Source organism: Leucopleurus acutus (assembly GCF_964270905.1).
Source record: "Leucopleurus acutus genome assembly, chromosome: 10".
In the NCBI taxonomy this organism is placed as follows: Eukaryota; Metazoa; Chordata; class Mammalia; order Artiodactyla; family Delphinidae; genus Leucopleurus; species Leucopleurus acutus.
Window position 1 is genome coordinate 83,376,652 of NC_139153.1, and position 13,202 is coordinate 83,389,853.

The 13,202-nt window shown below is 40.8% G+C and overlaps 1 protein-coding gene across 1 annotated transcript in view; it reads left to right on the plus strand.

Moving 5' to 3' along the window:
• LOC309967667 (zinc finger and SCAN domain-containing protein 23-like) overlaps positions 1-13,202 on the plus strand; it is a gene marked incomplete at both ends in the record, with an annotated part of 104,675 nt that overhangs the window by 38,672 nt on the left and 52,801 nt on the right. The window lies entirely within an intron of this gene.

Below are 13,202 nucleotides of genomic sequence, written 5' to 3' on the forward strand. Positions count from 1 at the left end.
TGATTTAGAGATTTTTGTCCACCATTTAGTTTTACTTGGATATTTTCCCTGAATTTGATAATCTCCATTGGCATCTGTGATCCCCATTCATGTCTCCAGGATTTTCCTGTGTTGCAAGTGTGGGTTACAAGTGTGAAATTTAGGATCTACTCCTAAGTCTGCCATTTTAAAGTTATATTGCTTATGTTTACATAGAATTTGTAGTTGACAAATCTCCTTCACATCAAGGATTTCATTTAGCCTTCACAATCAGCCAGTTAAAAAGGTAGAACAGGCATTATTTGCTCAGATTTTCAATGGAAAAGTGAGGTTCAGAGAGGGGAAGTGACAAGCAAAGTCTCATTAATAGTGTAGACCTAGACCATAAACTAGAGTTTTTATTTCAAATCCATTTGTCTCTCTACTCTAGGTTCAACTCCCAATCAAATATACGTTTGGAAATGAAGGGAAGTTCTAGAGAGACCACTGTCCTTTTGCATTTAATTTTCATCCTCATGTGTTCTTAACCTTCTGACCTCCTTCCCCAAACATGATAAGGAAGCTCACTTCTGGTCCAGGCTGATTCTGGCCCTGAGCCTTCACTGAAACAGCTGGTCCTGACTCAGATTTTCTGAAGTGTCTGTCACTCATGCCAAGCTTTCCTCCTCCAACCTGCTACCGGAAGAATTCTGCTTCTTGGAGGTTGGGGGAGGGGGACAGGGGGAGGCAGTGAGAGGAAGGATGTGTACTCCCTTAGGCAGTGTTCTTGTCTGTTCAGTCTTAATGGGCTGGGGGAGGGCGTGGGAGAGAGAGCTGTGTGTCCATGCACAACCACAGGAATTTGAGTAACCCACACCATTCAAACCCAGATGCCCTCCCACCTGGAAATTCTCCAGTCTGTGTCTCAGGCCCTTGCTGCTCCCAGAGAAAGAATAAATATGCCCATTTCACCAATACACACTGCAAGCCATCACCAACTCAATACAACTGTGGGACATTGAGAAAATATCAAAATCACCAAAGTCCCTTCTAAGGCTGACATTCTTAGTTTATTTTATCAGTTTTGAACGATTCTGGTCACCTTTAAAACTGATTTGATCAGTTATTACCCCTAGAAGATTGGGAAACAAGAGTAGGAAGCCAGAAATTTTACAAATTTTAAGCTCTAATGTATCTTTTGGTTCGTATTTCCCAGGCCACAACTGTATACATGAGAAGAAGTTGCTCAGTAAAGTGGAGAGACTGCCTCATCCAAGTCACAAGGCCAGGGCTAGACACATCCACAACTCTGCCCCTACAACAGCCTCTATCCCTGTTACAGTCAGATCAGATTTAGAACAACGAATTTATCCAATAGTTCCTAAACTGACTTTATAACTTCTCTTTCAAACCTGGGTTCATTCAAGGTTCATGTTTTGATATTGATTATGTCTTTTTTGTATCTTTTATTTTAAATCTAGAACAATCCCACTGTTTCTCTTTTATGGCATTTTTGAAGTTATAAGTCCAGTTGTCCTGATAAATATCCCACATTTTAGTTGTCTCATTTTTTCCTCACAGTGTCATTCTTCCCCTACACAGACAGACCTTGTTTTATTGCACTTCACTTTACTGCACTTTTATAAATTGAAGGTTTGTGGCAAACCTGAGTTGAGCAAGTCTACTGGCACCATTTTTCCAACAGCATTATTTTTTTAAATTAATTAATTATTTTTTTAAATTTTTGGCTGCATTAGGTCTTTGTTGCTGCATGCGGGACTTCTCTACTTGCAGTGAGCGGGGGTTACTTTTCCTTGTGGTGCGCTGGCTTCTCATTGCAGTGGCTTCTCTTGTTGCGCAGCATGGGCTCTAGGCGCGCGGCCCTCAGTAGTTGTGGCACATGGGCTCAGTAGTTGTGACTTGTGGGCTCTAGAGCGCAGGCTCAGTAGTTGTGGTGCACGGGCTTAGTTGCTCCGAGGCATGTGGGATCTTTCCGGACCAGGGCTTGAACCCATGTTCCCTGCATTGGCAGGTGGATTCTTAACCACTGCACCACCAGGGAAGTCCCGGAATTATTTTTTAATTAAGGCATGTACATTGGTTTTTTAGACATAATGCTATATTAAACGCTTAATAGCACAGTATAAACATAACTTTTATACCCACTGGGAAACCAAAAAAAAGAAAGTGTGTGACTCACTTTATTGCAGTGGTCTGGAAGGAACCAAACCCACAGTATCTCCAAGGTGTGCCTATATTTCTTGTTTTGGAAGTGAGGTCAAAGACTTGGATGGACTAGAATTTTGTGAACGTTATAGTCATCCCTGAGTATCTGCCAGGGATTGGTTCCAGGAGCCCCTATGGATACCCAAATCTGCGGTTGCTCAATCCCTTATATAAAATAGCACAATACAACGGATACAGTCAGCCCTTTGTATCCACGTGTTTCGTATCCATCGATTTAACCAACTGCAGATGGCTGACTGTATAAGGTAGGAGTAAAGTTTTAATTTCTCTTCCCATGGATATCCAATTGAATCATCACTATTTATTTAAAAGACCATCCTTTATTTTTCTATTACTTTGCATTGTACTTTGTCATAAATCAAGAGTCCTTATATATACAAGTCTATTTCTGAGCTCTCTATTTCTTTCCATTGTTCTATTTGTTTATTCTTAAAACAGACAACGTTTAATGTACTTTTTTTTCATTGAACAACTTTTTATTGAGCTTCTACTATGTGCCACACATGGTTAAAAAACAAAGACTTTATAAACATGAAAGCTTAGTTTGTTCTTTTTCAATAAACTGAATCAATTGAAAGCAAGCTCTTTGTTCCCAAGAATGAGTTATAATTTAGCTGCTTCATTTTTGTCAGTAGAATGCCCACTGAAGTAAAAAATCCCGAAATAAAAGGAACCAATGATGAAATTATTTCTGTCACTGATGATAGTGAAAAAGAATTTGTAGATATTGATGAGGATCTTTTAGAAGTAGAAACATTTTCACAGGAAGAAATGGATATATACCCATCAGACTATGAAGGTCAGTTCATTTAGCTAATCTTTTTGTTTGACCTTACTAATTTGATATTGGTGACTGATTATCTGAGATAACTTAGTATTAAATCTGAATTGGCATGTTTATAATAGCCTAAAGCCAAATATTTAAAGAGAACTTAATATTTACGAAATGTTAGGCATGTTTAATGTAGATTTTAACATATAGTTTTAAAAATGAATTTTGATATTTTATGAAGCAAGTTCTCCCACCTTCTTCAAAAGTGTCTTGACTATTTTTGTCCATTTGCATTTACACTTAAGTTTCTTAAACACCTTTTCCAAATTCCTCAGGAATGTCTGTTAGGATTTTGGTTGAGATTGCATTGAATCTATAGAATAGTTTAGGTAGAATTGACATTTTTACAGTGTTTACTCTTCTAATCCATTAAGATAATATACCACAGAATTAATTTAGAGCTCTTCAAAACTGTGCCAGTTAAAACATATTTCTCATCATAAAGATCTAGTACATCTTTTGCTGAGTTTACTGCTAGGTATTTGATTATTTTATGTAATTTTAAAATTAAGTTTAATTTTTTAATGGTTTCTGAAAATATATAGATATAATAAAATTTGTATTGATTCTTTTATCTAGCAACTTTGCTAAATCCACATAATTATAGTAATTTATTGCTAGTTTCTTTCTAAATTATATGTTCATAAGGTATGCTAATAGTAGTTTCATTTGTTTCTAATCTTTGTACATTTAATTTCCTTTTTTTGCCTTCAATTCACTGGCCAGGTTTGCCAATACAATACTGAATTGAATTGAAGTAGTAGCAGAGACATTCTTTCCTTGAATATTATTTCAAGGGGTAATGATTAAATATTTCACCATTAAGTATGATATTTGCTGTAGACTTGTGTTAGATACTCTTTATCAGGTTGAAAAGGTCTCTTGTATTCTTAGTTTGCTGTGAATTTAAAATATGAGTTGTTGATCTGAAACAAATAGGCTGCCAGATATTTCTCCAGCAAAGATGAGTTTATTCAGGATGAGCAGAGAATTTCTTTTCAGGGTCTGCAACCGTGGTGAGCCACGTGTAAGTCCCCACAGGCAAGGAAAGAGACCACTTTTACAGAGAGGAAAAGGAAGTTGGGAGGGCTACAGTAAACAAAGAATCCATGGCTTTTCATTGGTTGAGTTCAATTGCCAAAAAAGAAGTTTTTCTTCTTCCTGTTGGGCTCTGCTATGGTCACAAACTGTGAGAGCTCCCCCTTCTGGTCGCCTAACTCTATTGAGGTTTCTGTTTATTAATTTTTTATACATTATATAATTATATATCACTGGTATATTTAAACATAAATAGATATTACCTATATAAATATATAAAGAGAAAGATGTTTACATGGTCAATCTTAGTAATACATTTACTGTGATGGTTAATTTTATGTGTCAATTTGATTGGACCATGCATTGCCCAGCAAGCAAGAAATCTCTCTCTTTCTGCCTGTCTTTGAATTGGTCTTCTGTCTTTGGATTCAAACTCAGAGTGGAACTTATACCATCAGCTCTCCTGGTTCTCTCAAGCCTTCAGACTCAGACTAGAACTATACAATTGACTATCCTGGGTCTCCAGCTTGTTGACTGCAGCTTCCTGACTTGGGACTTCTCAGTCTATAACATGTGAGCCAGTTCCCTATAATAAATCCTTTTAGATAGAGAGCTAGATAGATAGAGAGCTAGATAGATAGATCTAGTATCTATTTATCTCTAGAAAAAAGAACCAATAGAGATAGCTCTACCTCCTTATCTATCTCTCTCCTATGGGTTCTGTTTTTCTGGAGAACCCTGACTAATTTCCTTGCATATGCTTGTCGTTGGGTGGATTGGTGTTTTCTAGTTTGTCCTTACCAAGAGGTAAGGACAAGCTGTTTACGCTGTTCAGACCATAGCTTAAGGTAGGCAGACTCTTACTGAATGGACCCTAGGACTTGGTGTCTGACCCTTGTGGTAGAATAAAAATTAAATATTTTCTCTTTGTCCCCACTTCCTGGCACAGAGCTTCTTAAAGCTGTTGAAATCTCCTGAGTGGGATGCGTGCTAATGAGAAGACTGGTGGCTGGGGGCTCTTGCATAACTTCAGGATGCAAGCTGCTAGTCAGGAAGACCAAGTCATAATTAGAGAATTGGAGCTTCCAGCCCCGCCCTCTCTCCAGGGAATGGAGAAGGCCTGGAGATTGAATTCAATCACCAGTGGTCATTGATTTCATCAATCATGCCTTTGTAAGGAAACCTCCATAAAAAACTCTAAATGACAGGGTTTGAGAGCTTCCTGGTTGATAAACACTGGAAGCATTGGGAGGGTGACATACCTGGAGAGGGCATGGAAATTCCATATCCGCACATCCCCCCATACCTTGCCTTGCATTTCTTCCATTCGGCTGTCTCTGAGTTACATCCTTTATAATGTACCAGTAAATGTACGTAAAGTGATTTCCCGAATTCTGTGAATCATTCTAGTAAATTATCAAAAGTGAAGAGAGGGTCGTGGGAACCCTCAATTTATAGTTAATCAATTAGTAGATGGGTGCCCCCATGCTGGGATTTACAACTGGTCCCTGAAGTGGGGGCAATCTTGTGAAACTGAGCCCTTAAACTGAGAAGAGTTGGGAGTTGGTGTCAGAATTGAATTGAACTGTTGAACACCAAGTTGGTGTCTGGAGAATCACATACCCCCTACACGCAAGAGGCCTTCAAATCAGAAATTCAACTCTACCTGGAGAGATATTAGCCCTTCATGAGAAAAAAATGTTATTAGTGTTCAGTTTCTTTTTCTGCACAATTGGCTTGGTAGTGTGTTACCGTCTTGTCAGTTCTTAAGTGCTCTATGAGAAAGATTAGACTACAGACAGAAAGAGAGAAGGCAATATGACCATGAAGGCAAAGATTATGGTGATGCAGCCACAAACCAAGGAGAGCCAGAAGCACAAGAAACTGGATGAGGTAAGAAACAGATTCTCCCCTAGAGCTGCCACTTGATTTGGTCCAGTGAAACTGACTTTGGACTTCTGATCTCTAGAGCTATGAGAGAATAAAGGTTTGTTCTTTTAAATCACCAGGTTTGTTTGTGGTAACTTGTTACAGCAGCCAAAGGAAACTAATATGGATTTCGGTACCTAAAAGCAGGTGCTACTGTAACAAATACCTAAAAATATTGATGTGGCTTTGGAATAGGATAATGGGTTGAGGCTGGAATAATCTTGAAGGACATGATAGGAAAAGCCTAGAATGCCTTGAACTAACTGTTGGTAGAAATACGATATTAAAGGATGCTTCTGGTAAGGGATCAGGAGGAAATAAGGAACACATTATGGAAAATATAAAAAGAGGTTTGTGACTCCTTCCTGGTATCACTCCAACCTCTAGCTTCAATTGTTATATCTCCCCTGTCTTCTATAGTAAAATCTCCATCTGCTTTCCTCTTATAAGAATACACGTGATTGTATTTAGGGCCCACCCAGATAATCCAGGATGATCCATTCATCTCAAAATCCTTTACTTAGTCACATAAGCAAAATCTTTGACATATAAGATAACATTTACAGGTTCCAGGGATTAAAATATGATATCTTTGGATGTTATCATTTAGGCTACTACAGACTTTGGATTTTGGATCAGAACACACTTGAATGTGAGTCCCAGTTTGACACAAATCTGTAACTTAGGGGAATTATTTCTACTTTGTATTCATAACATTATTTATAAAATGGAGAAAATATTAACCTTATGGCTATTTTGGTAATGATTAAGAAAATCTATAGAAATATGCCTGATACAGAGTAAGAAGGGAGTCAATACGTGTTAGTTCTCCTCCTTCATACTTTGTTCTTTATCTCCCATCTCCCTTTATCACTACCTTATTTCTTCTCTATTTCCTCCCCCATTCTATCTCTGGGAGCAAATTCCTCCTAGCATCACTTGTTTCTACTGACTTATCCTCCTGAGGTCGTTGTCCAGAGAATACACAGAGTTGGCCCTGAGATCTGTTGAGAAGTGCAGGAACCTACCAGCTGGTGTTGAACCATTCGAAGTAAGGATCATCTAAACTGCTTCAGAGCTTCCACTGCAGGGAACACTGGTTCTAAGATCCCGCTTGACACATGGCGTGGCCAAAAATAAATAAATAAAGTGGGAGAAGTCAAACTTGACCCACTTCTGTCAGTTGCCCCTAACTTGATTTGCTTGGTCCAGTGACAGAGGCTTTCCAAGGTCAGAAGTGTCGATTACTCCACTTTCTGGGCCTCTGCCTTTCCATACATGAATTAAGGAAGCTGCAATACTTGAGCACTACAGTTTTAGAGTTTGCTGAGTCAATACTGTCACTTCTCAGTCTTCTCAAGGTGAAAATTGGTCAAATTAGATAACCAAGAGATCTGAACATATTAAAAGATGAGGAAATATTAAAAGATTATTAAATGTGAAAGGACTTAAAGCAGTCATCTTTTAGTCCAAACTCCTACCCCCCAGGTTAATTGTTGGATTGTGGTTTGCAGTATTTGATGAGATGGCATAGTCTTTCCTTCTGAGGGAGGAGCAAGGCCTGAGTCACAGAAACTTTGGGACTATGCCTTACTGGGGGATGTCTGGTTCTGTGGCCAAATAAATTGCTTAGCTCTTGCAGGTGCTGTGGGTGTCTCAGATTCCTGTGGCTGTGCATGGACACAGTGGCACTTCCCTGGTACATTAAGGTGGAAATAATAGATACGGGCCCTACCTGGGAAAGTATACATTCTTCTTCACACATTATCCCTTTTGTCTCACCAAACCCTAGAATTATTTCTTGGAGCAGATGAGTATGGAAACTTTGGCAATAGTGGCAGAGCCTACAGGAATACTTTACTTCAGGGCAAGTTGCCTTAAGGAAGACATTAAGGGCCACAGCCAGCCTGGATCTGAGGTGTCCTCAAGGATGAGGCAATAGTAGACACAAACATGGATAAAAATGTTACAAAAAAGGAAACTACACCATACATCATTCACCTTGTTACCAAGTCCAAGCTCATACTGCTTGTCACACAACAGGCCAATAAGTCGAGAAACAAGGTGTTGGGGCAAGGAATAGAGACTTTATTCAGAAAACCTGCAAACCAAGAAGATGGCAGACTAATGTCCTAAAGAACCATCTTGTTTGGGTTTGAATACAAGCTTCTGTTATGCTACAAAGAGAGGGAAATGGGAGGAAGTGAGGTCAAGAGGTGACGAGTTGTTGCAGACTTCTTGGTGCCAGCCAGATCTTGGAGGGGACGTGGTCATCGTTTGTTCTTGAGTTGTTCACTGTAGGGTTGGCCATGATGCTCCTGTAAATCTTCAACAAGACAGATGTTATTTCCTGTTCTGCAACTCCTTATCTCTATGTGGATGAGTGGTCACCAAGCAAGGGAAAATTATCTTTCTAATGATTAGTATACCTACAAGCTAAGCAAAAGTAGTTTAGCTTTAAAGGTTAAGCATGGGAGGTGGAGCTTCTGGAAGGGGACTATTCTGTATACTTCAAGCTACAGGCCACATTCAATTTATGATTAACATGCCTATGTACAGAGTTAGCAAGGCTGGGCAGGAGACAATTAGCTATAGAGCACAAAGGCTAGAACTTAAAGAAATAGATTCAATATGGAGTCAGGTTAGTTCTTCCCTGTTACAGACTCAAATTCCCACTATGTGTAGTTAATGGATTTAAGGAAGTCAAAGGCGATTTCAAAACAAACAAAAAAAGTTAGATTTGAAGTCAAGTGACTCTCTGGCAGTCCAGTGGTTAAGACTCTGCATTCCCAGTGCAGGGGGCACGGGTCGGGGAACTAAGATCTCACATGCTGCATGGTGCAGGGGGGGGGAGAATCTTACTCTCCTGAGTTATTTCTACTCTGGTAGTGAGGGCAAAATGAAAAATATCATTTACAGTATGGAATGGCATTACAAAATTGTGGCAGATCTGCAATTAAAGTCTATGTCTTTCCTTTGCAAAACAGAGAAGAAAATCCCTGGAGTCCAGAGAAGAAAATCCTGGAGTCCTGAGAGGAGGGTCCATGTACCTAGGGAGATAGATTAAATCTGAAAAATATTTTAGTTAGAATCAAGCAGAGGCTTGAATCTCTAAGTTGAGGTTCAGGTAAATAAAGAAATAGTTTCATTCTGGAACTAAGATGAAGGCCTGTATGGACGCAATAAAGAATTTTGTTTCCTTTACAAGCAAAGAAACTGAGAATGAAAGAACTTTATGGTGAATGTGGGGTAGACATAAGGCAATGGAAGAAACTTGTCAGAAATCAGAGAGGACTCAGTTCTTATCTCTGAACTGAGACTTATTTACAGGGATTAGTTTCCTAGGGCTGCCATGACAAAGTGCCACAAACTAAGTGGCTTAGAACTATGGAACTGTATTGTTTCACAGTTTGGGGGGCTAAAGTCTGAACTCAGAGTGTCACCATGGCCATGCTCCCTCTGAAACCTGTAGGGAAGGATCCTTCCTTGCCTCTTCCAGCTTCTGGTAAGCCCAAATATCCCCTGGCTTGTGGCAGCACAACTCCAATCTCTTTATGTCCTTTACAAGGCCATCTTTTTATGAGGATATCAGTCATATTGGATTAGGTGTCCATCCTACTCCAGTTATGACGTCATCTTAACTAATTACATTGGCAAAGATCCTACTTTCAAATAAAGTCACATTCTGAGGTCCTGCAGGTTAGGATTTCAATATACCTTTTGGGGGGGAATATAACTCAGCCCATAACATCCTGTGACCTTGTACAAACCATTTCTCTTCTTAGGAGTCCTGTCTATGTCATCTAAACTGCTTGGGTCAAAGAATTGGGTCAAAGAAATAGTGATTGAGACAAATTGATATGAGTCTCCCATCCTCTTCTGCCCTAGCCCTAGGCTATTTGAGAAAGGCAGCGAGACTGACTCTATGGCTTAAGTTCAAGCCCTCATCAAGCTCACTAGACCCCTGATATGTGACTTAGGCCTCAGAGAGTTACCTCTGAGGTCTTGTTTGATAATTGTATCCCATCATTTTGAACAAAAACATGCAATTAATGTGTCAAAAAATCTTTCAGGAATGATCCCAAAGTACTGGCCAGATTTTACCTAAAATGTCAAGAATCAATACCTAGATAGGTGGATTTTGAGTGATGAAGACAGTCCAATCTGCCAGAAACATAACATTTATGGAGGGAAGGGTACACCTGAAAACTTAACTAATGTCAAATCAGGAAAGATGAGTGCCCCATGGGAGAATTTCAGATTGAAAGTGTAAGAATTAGGGAGGAATCAAAGTATTTTAAATATGAGCGATGTCAACGAAACTGACCTTTAGAAAAGTCATAGAATAGAAGCAAAGTGTGGAGGAAGACAGACTGGAGAAGATCTGGGAAGTATGGGAAGGAGGAAATTTCCCCCTATCCCTCTTGAGTTATTGTGGCTGGACTCATAATAAAATCAACACAAGACAGATTAACAGGAGAAAAAGAAACAAATTTTAATTTGTGTTCATGGAGGTCTTATAGAAATGGGTCCCCAGAAGTGGTCAAAGCAGGCAGCTTTTATACTTTCTAGACAAAGACCGATAAATATGTGAGGACTTGACAAGACAAAGAAACTTAGGCTTTGGGTGCTTAATTAGTGAAAAATCTAAACAGAGTTTGGGCTTGGGGTAGTAAATTGAAGAAGTAACAGGGTTTGTTTATACAGGCTTCTCTGCCCAAATTCCCTTTCTCTGGTGATAAGCATGTCCTGATGCCTCGAGACGCAGGGAATGTACCTTTCACATGGGAGATTTATTTCCTGCTTTCAGGGAGACAGAGAGGAGGATCAAAGTGTCTCTCTTGCGTCAATCATTTCTTGAGTAACTAATTCAAAATAATCAACATGCCATTAAGGCATATAAATATATATATATTTTAAACAACAGCAATTTATTTTTGGCTGCGTTGGGTCTTTGTTGCTGTGTGCGGGCTTTCTCTGGTTGCAGCGAGCAGGGGCTACTCTTCATTGTGGAGCGCAGCCTTCTCATTGTGGTGGCTTCTTCCATTGCGGAGCGCGGGCTCTAGGAGCCCGGGCTGCAGTAGTTGTGGCATGTGGGCTCAGTAGTTGTAGCTTGCGGGCCCTAGAGCGCAGGCTCAGCAGTTGTGGCGCAGGGGTTTTGTTGCTCTGCGGCGTGTGGGATCTTCCCTGACCAGGGCTCGAACCCGTCTGCCCTGCATTGGCAGGCGGATTCTTAACCACTGCACCACCAGGAAAGTCTGCCATTAAGGCATATTTTGGGGTGGCCCGCCCTGGCCTCAAAGGAAGTGAAGAGACAAACTAAGGGATGAAAGCAAAGCTCCTGGAAGGAGCTAATAGGGATGTGAACTATGGCTCCGGAGGAGGAATGAAGGGGAATTGTAGCCCTGAAATACCTTCAGGGGGATCAGGGACATGAGATGTCTGCCCCTTTCCTCCTGCTCAGTGTGTGCTCTGTACCTTCACTTCTCATCACTGGAGGCCAGGACCCAGGGTGCTCAAAAACTTAGGAATATTGGAATAGGAACGTGGGAAGTTGGGGTTTTAGACTATTTAACTTACTGATAAGGTCTATTCAGAAGTGTCTCCTCACCACTCAAGGGCTAGTTATTTGCAAGATGAGCAAAAGTAAATCGCCTCAGACACTGAAGATTTAGTCACAACAACTGATGATCCATGTGGAACCAGAGCAAGGGTTCTATGGTAAGAATCAGGAATTTGCTTTCACTTCACCATTACTAACCTGGGACCTTTGAGATGTCCCTTCTCTCTGTGGGCTTCAGTTTTCTGATGCATAAAGATGAACATGTGGATGATAAACAGACTTCCAGTTGCTTACATGTTTCAGGCCCTGGGCTGAGTTCTTTTCCATCCTCAAAGCAGCCCGAGGAGGTAGACACTATTATTACCCTGATTTTACAGATAAGAAAACTAAGGTACAGAGACATTAGCTTTTTCTGAGATAAGGAGCTAGTCAATACCCTTATCATGGGTATTGAACTCAATGGTCGCTATAGCTTCACAGTCTAAGGTTCAGCCATTTTTAAAAATGAGAATGGCAAGAAGCCAAGGAGCTTGGGAATGTGTGTAGGTCTGTGCCAAAAGAGGGAGGCCTTCTGCATGACTGCTCTAAATGCCTCGAGGACCTGCTTGGCTGGATCAGATATCAGCTGTCAGGCCATAGATTATAGGCCTTTGAGAAGAAATCTGAGATAACAGAAAGCTTATCTTCCAACAGAGTTCATGAGAATTCAACCCCATCCAGACTTAAGTTTCAGGAGCAGAGAAAGGCTTTTGTGCAAACCTGGAAGAGGCAGGGCGGATGGAGGGGACTGGATGTCAAGGGGCTTAGAACTGAAAAGGAAGAAGTTATCACTTCAATAAACAAGGGAGTTTAGTAAAGCTGAGCTGGCAGTGAAAAGCCGGAAGGGAGCAGATGGGAGGGAGGAGGGGTGGGAGAAACAACTCTGACTCTTCACCCATTCAAATATTTTGCAACAACTTTCAGATTGTTACCTTATTAGGACCTCACAGTAAATAGTTTTATGGAGTAATTGGGGTAGAGATGATTACAATAATTTACAGAGAATGAAGCTCAGTCGAGCCCAAGGCAGTTCCCTAATGCACAGTTTAGATCTTTCTCCTGGATAACTTCCCCCTGTGAATGTGTATCCATCATCTGTGTTACTCCTGCATTAACAAGCTCTTCTCCAGGGGACAGATCTCAGGGCAAAGGGTCTGAGACATGCAGGTCCCCACATCTGGACTTCATAATTAGAAAATACAGTGTGCTGTTGACTAAGTGATGAAAGTCTGAGCGGACAGTACAAAGGATTAATAGTCATCTGGACGATGCTTCTCAAACTTTAGCTTGTGTGTAAATACATGAGGATCTTAATTTTTAAAAGCAGATTCTGATTCAGTGGTGGTGGCTTTACTTCCTGGATGCAGAGCCAGCACCTAGGAACTGCCTGGAGAAGGTAAAGACAGTACTTCAAGTTCCAAAGAGGGAAGCCTCCGCCTTCACCTGCCAGAGCACGGGGTGCCAGAACACCAGCGGGTGGCCTGACCCGGAGGCACTGGGTGCTCTGAGCCTTCAGGGCTTGCAGGAGTGGGCGGAGGAGTGAGGGGGAGGGGGAGGGGGAGGGGAAGGTTGGAGAGAGGGAAGAAGAAAGGGGAG